Source organism: Sinocyclocheilus anshuiensis, unplaced genomic scaffold (assembly GCF_001515605.1).
Source record: "Sinocyclocheilus anshuiensis isolate Anshui unplaced genomic scaffold, SAMN03320099.WGS_v1.1 scaffold308, whole genome shotgun sequence".
NCBI classification, from domain to species: domain Eukaryota; kingdom Metazoa; phylum Chordata; class Actinopteri; order Cypriniformes; family Cyprinidae; genus Sinocyclocheilus; species Sinocyclocheilus anshuiensis.
The window spans coordinates 789959-800838 of record NW_015558619.1 but is presented as its reverse complement, the minus strand read 5'-3'; the positions used below and the strand labels follow the sequence as shown (position 1 = coordinate 800838).

Genomic DNA, 10880 nt, shown 5'->3' with positions numbered 1-10880 from the left:
TAGGGATCTGTGCCTTTGTGCATACGGACATCTGACTGCTGAGTAGTGATTGTGTTTTTCAGCAATAGTGTGCACTAGGGCTGGACGATAAATCGAAATCGCGATTCGACAGAAGCTGCGATTGTCATGCGTATCTTTCAGTGAAGCACGGTTCTATGATCAGCAGTAAATCTCCATCCAAAGGCCAGAGGGCGCTCTCGCGCTGAAACTCCAAATACGCCTCGCAGAAGAAACCCAGAAAATGCCTATAGCGGTAGCTGGATAAACAGAACATTTAACTGCTTTTATTGATTCAACGTGACTAATAAACAGACGATTATGACAATATATGGTTTATCTGAGTTATTAATATAATTTTCATTAAAATAAAGTATATTTATAATGCAATGCCTTTATCACTGCTTAGAATACTATGAAATATGTTGCGTGCCTTATTCTGTGTAAGAAGCTGCATCATCTCACAGAAGGATTTATTTCAAACACTCGACTGACGTTATGAAGTGAGTTTGGAGTAAAAGCATGTTATTAAATGTGGTATTTTCTAGTGCTGTGTTCAAAATATCGATATGACGATGTATCGTCACTGAGATTTGACGATACGAGTATCGATACAGCTGGCCCTGTATCGATATTGTGGCACGTGTGCAGCAGTGGGCCGCGCTTAATTTGTTTACAATTTTACAACGTTTAAAATTGAGTAGAAAAGTGCGAGGTTTCTAAAAAAGAATGAATAGAGCATCTGTTAATAATCTGGCCGCAGAGGACCACAACTGGGTTGCCTGATATAAAGAGACGTAAACCCCAAAACAGAGCTTTACACTTGCGCAATACGGAAATATCTGATAAGTGTGTTACTTATCTGTGTCAACCTGGCAACCATGTACACACGCGTTCTCTCTCCACTGTGGATAAACGCCCTTGCTTTCTGAAAACAGCGGTTAGCTTGCAGTTTAGCGATTTCCACTTCAATATTCTATTCTCAGAAAAGTGTGATTCATCAACTGTTCATTTACGACACAGAGAGAGAGAGGTAGAGAGAGAGCGGTAGAGAGGCTGTGTATGTATGAATTACCACCGTTATGCCGCGTTTCTCTATTAACAGTAAAGCTGTGGCTTTAATTCCTTTAGAAACAATGATGTTACCAGCTCCTTGTTGAAAAAGATAATGTAGCTCTTGAGCGATTAAGCTATTAGTTGATAAAACTGAGGGGCAGCGCTAAAAAGTTTGTTCCTGAATGTCTAAGTTCGGCCGCAGCGTGATCTGTGTGTGTGACAGCACTAAACATCAAACTGCTTCTGTTTCAAACAAATGCTGGCACAGACGTGCATGTTCGGCTAGAGTCGCTTTGAACAGCTGTTTTTCTAAATTCTGCTGAGGTGAAATTCAGTGCAGTCATGTATCGTGATACGTATCGTATCGTGGCATCTGTATCGTGATACGTATCGTATCGTGACTTTGCTGGTGATACACAGCCCTAGTATTTTCACATGCTTTCAGATGGAGCAGCATTTACTTCACAGAGTCATAGTTCACTAAGCTATGCAAACAGTTGTCATTATCGCGAACGATTTCTTCGATTTCATAATCGCGCAATAAAATCGTCTGCGATTTTGTTTTGTTTTTTTTGCGTAACTTGTCAGTGAACTACGGCTCTGTGTAGTAAATGCTGCTCCATCTGAAAGCACGTGATGATGATTTCCTGGTGATTACAGAACCGGCATTGCTAACAAAATTCGCATGACAATCGCATTCGATTAATCATGCAGCCCTACTGAAAATAACAATGTAGTGACTGAAAGCATGTACAATACTAGCAGAAAGTAAACAGAGGAATTATCCTGAACTGCTTGGTTTGATATGTGAAATCATCTTTGTGCTTCTCCACTGGGGCGTTTCTGTAATTTTCCACTGCACTTGAACTCGTCACTCATTCTGGACCACTTCAGTTGAGTTTATTTTAACAGTGAGGGTGTGGTGTGTCAGCTTTGGTGGGCTGTGAGGTCTGCTATCGGCCTAGAACGTCCTTGCATGCGTGAGGCCATGAATGCATGCAGCCTTTCAGATGAAATGTGACGAACACTTTCCAAGAATCCTTTCAGAAGAAATAAAAGCATCTCCTGCTTTAGGACAATAAACATCAGAGTTCTAAGTGCAGAAAAGCAAATTCTCCATAAATATACAACATATCACAAAATTCCATGTCTATTTCATGTGCTGAGTTTAAAGTTAACACATTTTTAAATTCATGTTGTTTTTTATTACTGTGTTACTGACATTAACAGGATTTCTGCGGGTCTTAAACCAGTCTTAACTCGCCCTTCCACAAATTAAGGCCTTAAAAAGATCTTAAATCTGAGAAGAAAGTCTCAGAGTTATGGCATATGTTGCATGCATTGCTAAAATGTTTTCAAATACAAATATCCTTAAATACATGAGATGCAAAATTAAGATATGAAGTGTTCATTTAAATCTCAAAAAGAAGTGATTTTATGTTCAAAACCATTACAAATATCTGTCAATGGGAATTAAAACTTGTTTTCGCTTTGAATTATTTTTTTTCTGAGCCCATTGGCAGTTTTTTTTTATTTTTGTAATCTTACTTCATTTTGATCAGTTTCACAGACTTATGTCATATTGCTTGTCACGTAAATGTATCTTGATTTAGGAATCTTTAGACATTTGCATGGGAAAGTTGTTTCCATATGGTTTGGAGCAGAGCTATTCAAACCTTAAGCTGTTTTTGTAAAATTAATTCATGGAAATTGGTTCGAAGTTGTAGTTGCTAATACAAGTCATAGTGTTTTCTTTAGTTGGTCTTAAAAAGGTCCTAAGTAGTCTTAAATGTCCTTCATTTCAATGTCCTTCAACATTTCTTCTTTTTGTGCCACAAAAACATGACTTCACAGATGTGAATTTCAATTTTTAGCACCTTATTTTTTGTTCTTCCAGACACAATAAGCTGGTTGAAGCGTCAGTGCCACATTTTGCTTCTGTCCAAATGTTTATGGCTACAGATCGTTGAAACGTACCTTTGTATACATGGACATAATCATACTCGCTGAGTGTAATGAGTATGTGTGCAGCATCTCTCAGCACTGATTGCGGGATTCCTCACTGTTCCCTTTCAAAACAAATGTGGTCAACCACAGAAAATGTTCCCTGGATGAATCCCTGACAGCGATGATGATAATTACCCTCTCCATTAGCATGCATGTGGTGGAACTGGTGGAATCTGTTCAATTTTCACATCGTTTTATTTATTTGTTTTGGATTCTTATTATGTGGACTGTTCTAAATGGAGTATATTTTGCTGTAATTTAAATAAATCTCTATTTTAAATGAATCCCTAATCTCATTCTTTTTCTCAGCTCTTTGTTTTATGAGATGTGGCTCTTGTTTGGTTAAAATTCCAGAAGCGGTTTGGAATCGTACTATTCACATCGAGCCATCATTTCATCCTTGATTCACACGCTAAACTGAGTCATTTCTAATCAACTAAACATTAGCAGACATGCACAAAGCTGTGACTTCATATTTGTCAATGCTACGTGAAGTGTTTTTTTTTTTTTTTCAAATGTGAAATTTGTAACAACATGCATGGCTCTTCTTTGATAAATCACTCTTATTGGTCGCACAAGCAGAAAAAAAATGAGAGCGTACAAATGTTTTGTGAGAAAATGCACATTTTTCTAGGAGCACGCAATTGTTTTGCGAGAGCGTACAAATGTTTTGTGAGAAAATGCAAATTTTTCTAGGAGAACGCAATTGTTTTGCGAGAGCGTACAAATGTTTTGTGAGAAAATGCAAATTTTTCTAGGAGAACGCAATTGTTTTGCGAGAGCGTACAAAGGTTTTGTGAAAAAATGCAAATTTTTCTAGGAGAACGCAATTGTTTTGCGAGAGCGTACAAATGTTTTGTGAGAAAATGCAAATGTTTCTAGGAGAAAGCAATTGTTTTGCGAGAGCGCACAAATGTTTTGTGAAAAAATGCAAATTTTTCTAGGACAAGTTTTCTAGGAGAACGGCGAGAAAATGCAAAGTTTCTTAGGAGAACGCAATTGTTTTGCGAGCGCACAAATGTCTTGCGAGAAAATGCAAAGTTTTCTAGGTGAACGTAATTGTTTTGCGAGAGCGCACAAATGTTTTGCGATAAAATGCAAATTTTTCTAGGAGAACGCAATTGTTTTGTGAGAGCGCACAAATGTTTTGCGAGAAAATGCAGTTTCCTAGGAGAAAGCAATTGTTTTGCGAGAGCGCACAAATGTTTTGCGATAAAATGCAAATTTTTCTAGGAGAACGCAATTGTTTTGCGAGAGCGCACAAATGTATTGCGAGAAAATGCAAATTTTTCTAGGAGAACGCAATTGTTTTGCAAGAGCGCACAAATGTTTTGCGAGAAAATGCAAATTTTTCTAGTAGAACGCAATTGTTTTGCGAGAGCGCACAAATGTATTGCGAGAAAATGCACATTTTTGTAGGAGAACGCAATTGTTTTGCGAGAGTGCACAAATGTTTTGCGAGAAAATGCAAATTTTTCTAGGAGAACGCAATTGTTTTGCGAGAGCGCACAAATGTATTGCGAGAAAATGCAAAGTTACTCAGGATAATGTATTACTTTTGTGAGAGAATGCAAATGGTTCACGAGAGAATGCAAAAGCATAGAAATAACATTTTCCTTCTGATCTCATATTTTTCCATAACTATGTTCTCTTATAGGAGCTCCGTACTACAGGGCTACACAATAGAAAAGAAATAACACACAAAAAACAAAATTTTTCCAAATAGTGTTACATAATTTTCATGCTGAAGTCCTCTTGAGACAAAATCAGACAAACTGAGCTCATAAGAGTGTGTTTTTAACCGAGACATTCTCATGCACTGCACAAATCAGTGATCACTTGAACATGAGAGGAAAACCGAGCACCAAGCCTTGATTTCAGGTAATCGAGACCAGCTCCTTCACCGGAAATAATGACTCCCGACTTGTTTAGTCTGTCTGGCTTCACCCGAGTGACCCACTCAGATGGCCAGTGAGATTCAGACATTGTATAATGATAGAATAGAGTCAAGGCAAAAAGAAAGGCCTGGCAGTGATAGATGATGTTTGTGTTGAGGAGATAATGTAACACTCTCACGGGTCAAAGTGGTTTACCATCCAAATTAGAGTGATCGATTCCTCAAAGCAGAGCAGTATTTGCTTAGTGTGTGATCACCCTGCAGGCTCGCCAGGATAGTTTGTGTACATCATCCTCATTTCAAAGTCAAACAAGCCCACCTATGATTGTGCATTTCTCAGTCAGGGGACAGCAGAGGGCGCTCCGCACATGGCCAGAACATCACTAGATGTAGGCTGTTTCAACTTGTTTGAAATGTTTGGAAATAAAGCCCGGATTGTTTGATTTATATTATAGATAAAGAAATTTTAAGACATCATATAGCTTCCTATTGCCAGAAATGTCAGAGTGGAAAGAAACACATTGACAGAAATGTTGCTAATCTAATAAAACACAAGAAACAAAGATGCTGAGATTTGAAGTCAAAAATATGTAGTATAAGAACAAAAATAAATAGGCGAGATATTCTTTTTTGCAAAAGGAACACAGTGGGGAAATGTTTTGGTTAAATTTACTTCAATTTATATTACAATGGTAGTAATGATGAATCGTTTTTAAATTGACTTTTAATAAGCTTTATTAAATTAATGATTATTAGTAGCAGTAATAACATTTCTCAGATATTGATTTGTATGTTTTATATCCAAAATGCTAACCACTCATAGATTGTTTGGGGATATTCTAAATCATATTGCATTACAATTCGTACGATTTCACCAGGAACAACAGATTAGAAGGGATAATATCTAGATGCATTTACCTCACATTTTTCAGTAAAATGTCTCACTGTTGCTTACAAAGTGCGAGATAAAGACATTGCCCTTACTAAACTAGTCAGGGAAAAATCTCAAGTTACAACCTGATAATATATATTGATTATTCCAAATTAAATGAGGAGAAAATCTGTTTAAAGATCAGCTTCCATGACTCAAGAGCTTTATAAAAGTTTGAGAGCTTCAGGAAGCCTTGTGCACTTAAAATCACAAGAAAGCAGAAAATGCAAATGTCCACATTTTAAAGGGTTAGTTCACCCAAAAATGAAAATTCTGTCATTAATTACTCACCCTTGTGTTGTTCCAAACCCGTAAGACCTTCGTTTGTCTTCGGAACACAATTTAAGATATTTTTGATGAAATCTGAGGGCTCTCTGACCCTCCCATAGACAGCAAGGTAACTACCACGTTCAAGGTCCAGAAAAGTACCAAGATGATCGACTAAGTCGTCCGTGTGACATCAGTGGTTCAACTGTAAAGTTACGAAGCTACAGGAATACTTTTTTGCGCTGGCGCTGACCCAGATCTGGCGTCAGCGCTGGCGCCGCCACACACTCGCATCATGGTACTGTCGTGAACGCGCGTCCACAAGTGACACAGTAGAGCCGAAAATGTAGAATAAAGTCATTATTTTTGTTTTCTTTGCGCAAAAAAGTATTCCTGTAGCTTCGTAACTTTACAGTTGAACCACTGATGTCACACGGACTACTTAGTCGATCATCTTGGTACTTTTCTGGACCTTGAATGTGGTAGTTACCTTGCTGTTTATGAGAGGGTCAGAAAGCCCTCATATTTCATCAAAAATATCTTAAATTGTGTTCCGAAGACGAACAAAGGTCTTACGGGTTTGGAACAACACGAGGGTGAGTAAATAATGACATAATTTTCATTTTTGGGTGAACTAACCCTTTAAAGGGATAGTTCACCCACAATTTAAATTCTATTGTCATTTACTCACTCTCAAGTTGTTCCAAACCTATAAGAGTTTCTTTCTTCTGCTGAACACAAAAGAAGATATCTTGAAGAATGTTGGAAACAGTTGTTGGTCTCCATTGAGTACTGTATGTAAAAAATACTGTAGAAGTCAGTGGGGACCTCAACAGAAGAAAGAAACTTTGGGACAACTTGAGGGTGAGTAAATGATGACAAAAATGACATTCTTGGGTGAACTATCCCTTTAAAAAAATCAAACTTGGGATCCAAAGCCACACTGAACACCTGCTCAAATATTATTTTAGCCAATTAATTTAAAAAGACAGAATTATGTTAATTATGTACTTGCAAGTCATGAAGACACAAATGGCAAATGGTACAGTTTCCTAAGAATGACCCCACAACTTTGTAATTAAAATTTTGCAATGTACTGTAAATGCATGTCATTTGTAAAATTGTAAATACATACCCTTTTAACTAAAGCACCAGTTTCTCTCACAGTCAGGACTGGGTCAAGTTTGCTGTACTTTTACACTGACATTTATTCCCGTACATACAGTCAGAGCTGCTGACAGTAATGCATGCGTGTCAAGGCCGTTCACTGTGGGCCGACACTCAGAGGGGATTATAGGTAATATGTTGTCCTCAAGAGATACATGTTTCTCAACTTACAGTATCTATCATCCAGCAGTGAGGACAAGAGGCTGGAAATGAATTTGCTTCTCATTTTTTCTGATAAGGTACCTTAAAAACGTTAAACGTTTCTGCTACTATGCAAAGTTTTTAATTAAATAGTAATTTAATCTGAATTTAATTTGTGCTTATGCAACTCAAAAAGTGAAACAATGACAGTATAATAAATCACACAGGGTTGGGTTGGTTTTAAAGCTGATACAGTTTATTAAACATGTTATATATTGAATATAATACATATGAGATCTTTTTGGCACCCCAAAAAATAATAAATATGTTTTTGTTAAGTCAGTGATTCTACATCTAAATAAATAAACAAACCATAACTTACTCTTCAATAAATATACGTAATTTGTTATATAGATGCATTGCATCAATGTTTATTGCAGTTGGTCAACAGGGTCCAACAATGCTCAACCTGAAAGGCTGTGTGTGTCTGTGTGTGTTAACAGGACATCCCACTGCAGCAGGTTCAAGAGACTGAGGCCATATGGACGGACAGATGAACTCTTCAGAGACTGCAGTTACTCCAAAAAAAGTAAAAGAACAAATACGATTAACCACAGAGTGACAGATTTAGATATGAATGGATTATACGGCACTATTTCTATTAGACAGGAGTGTTGATGTTTTGTTAACTCAGCTTGATCCTTTGACATTATTTGGAAATATTTTGTTCACCTAAAAAAGTGAAACTGTGCAGGAAATACATTAACAAGCTATTTTTATCAGACCAGACGCTAATATTTTTGTTTGTAACAATGTAGCGGAGTCAGTCAATTTAAATGTTACTGTTTTTAGGTGTATCAGTATAAAGATGGATGAATACTGTCATCATAGATGAAGATATTTGAGAAATATCTCAAGAAATGTCTTTTCCAAAATCACCCAAGTTCTTCAAAATATCTTTTTATGTTCCACAGAAGAAAGTCATGCAGTTTTGGAACAACATTTAAGGTGCATAAATAATGACAGTGTTTTCATTTTTGGGTGAACTATCCATTGCATAAAAGCAATATCATACAAAAAATCTTGCATGATGCTGCTTAAACATTTTTTGCATATGGTTTTTGATTATGAATGTGAAATTAGATTCTATTTCATAACTGTTCTAGTTCAGCATGCTAATAGATTCTTACAACCATATACATGCACATTACTATATTATCTTCAATTTGGTTTTATATATATTTTTGCCCATATGTGAAAAAAAACAAAACAAAATAAAATCAAAACATTTGTTACAGCAGCACAAAGTCTGCACACCTTTGCAAGCACATGGTTTGTTGAGTTTTAAGGCCGGGTGTTTGTTAGGGCTTAAGTCTTCTCCTGTAATTACATCAGTGCTCTAATGAACTGATCAGACTTACATGTGGCTTAAAGGGACACTCATCTGCTTCCTGAGCACAAGACATCGATTTCAACTCTCATTTCGATTCATCGTACTTCATTTGTATTAAATACTAAATTCTCTTTCCAGCACTAAATTCTCTTTCCAGTTACTATTGCGTGCAATTACTGCACGCATTTGCAGTCTGTTGACATCATGTGTACGTGTCTTGCTGCAGCTGTAATCCACTAAGTATAGTATTATATAGTATTATTATAAAGAGTTGTTTTTATGTCAATGCAAACATGATTGATGACAGAAAGTCGAAACGAGGAGTTAGTTTCACTAGTATCTGTGCTTGTTTAATGCCTAATTACCAGAGATTATTTTGGTGGAGTTTAGAGCTAAAATCAGGACACGGTTTTATTTAGAGACTTATTCGATGCTTGTTCAGGTAGGTTCTTCCCTCTTTAGTTCTCTGTATTTTTGGCCAAGGCTTGACAGGAGCTAAAGTGGATTAGACTCTTCTGTTATAGGATTTACACAAATAAAGTGGATTTGGTCAGGTTAACTAAGGGAAGACCTCGGGCACGGATAGCCTGACACCGGCTGCTGCTGAGAGGTTGCCTTCGATTTGAGTACATTTGCAAGTATCTAGAAGAATGAAAACCGTCCGATAGTGAGAGGAACCTGTTTCTGGAGGGATTCTTGATAGGGTGGGATCCACATTTTTCCTTTGAAGAACAGTGCAAATTGACTTTATGATGGCGGTCCAGGCCAATAGTAGCATAATTTTGGCAAAGCACAATTTGGATATTATCAATGCACAAAAATCGAACAAATTTCTCTCTATATAGAACCTGACTGGAAGATTCTGAGAACCTTGTGGAGACACTGCAACCCGATCTCACCGCAAATTGTATCTATTTTACAAGGTGGCGATTTCATATGAATTCACACAATGTGACGTACAAAAATGTATGATTCGTCGCAAAAAAATAAGCATGAAGGTCTGCCCCTAAATGTAACCGTCACTTGGGCGTACATAGATTGTATGAAAACATACAAATGAGTATTAGCCACCAATTTGCCAAAATGCATAGTAGTTTTGCAATGAGATTGTTTTGGACATTGTAGTATTGTTTCATAAATACATAAAATTGTATAAATTGGAACCCATTTTATCCAGTTTTTTTGATCATTCCAATTTATCAGGTTCTGAAGGTTGGAATATACTACTTTTGCCCAGATTTTTGTGCTAAAAAATCAGAACCTGTCTGCGTATTTTGGGCAGTCGGATTTGACAGATTTCACAGGATAACACCTTGTCACAAGGTGCTAGTTTGTTGTGTTCGGAACGACTTGAAATTTCGGTAGCGTGACCGCCAGGTTTTCCTCTGTTACAATTTACAACGACGCCATTTGTGTTTTAAAATCCATCCTTTAGCAGATTATTAGGTTCCTTTTTTATCTTTTTATACATAACTTTTTGTTTGATTATTGTAACATTTAATAAATGTAAATATTTTAATCAAATATTGGGTTTTCTTTTACAGAGCCATGTTGACCATAGCAAAGCTGAGGTAGATGTTTGGTATAACTAATGTGTCTGTTTGAATTTGATTTGTGGGAATGTTTTGCCTTTGAAATGTCAGAGTTGAAACCTTTCAGAGCTGCTGGGATCATTTACGGGTCAGTTACACAATGAGGATGTTTTGTTCAGCATTGGGTGCGCCTTTGTGTACTTGCTTTGTTTACTGAAGCCCTGAATGAATTTTCTAGAGGTTTTCGACACTGAAATTCTGAGCATCCACCCAGCATTTCAAGCTATTTGAAATAGACCCACGAAGGCAATAGAAACAAGATATACAGCAGCATCTCATTAGCAACGACTAAACATGAGAATAATTATTTGCTTAATATATTTTTGGTTTCTCTTCATCAGGACTGGCAGAAGTATCTGAGGAGAACCTGTCAGCCGAGTATGTTTCGTGAAGGCAACGCAAGACATAAGCTCTCGCCTCAGTGCTTTAAGC

General features: G+C 37.0%; 1 long non-coding RNA gene across 1 annotated transcript in view; it reads left to right on the top strand.

The window, feature by feature from the left end:
• Positions 1-10848, top strand: part of LOC107680455 (uncharacterized) — a 14772-nt gene extending 3924 nt beyond the window's left edge. Inside the window, exons 2-3 of the long non-coding RNA XR_001633152.1 lie at positions 7967-8052; positions 10790-10848. This is a non-coding gene — a long non-coding RNA (uncharacterized LOC107680455). The remainder of the gene's footprint in view (positions 1-7966; positions 8053-10789) is intronic.
• Positions 10849-10880: the final 32 nt, after the last annotated feature.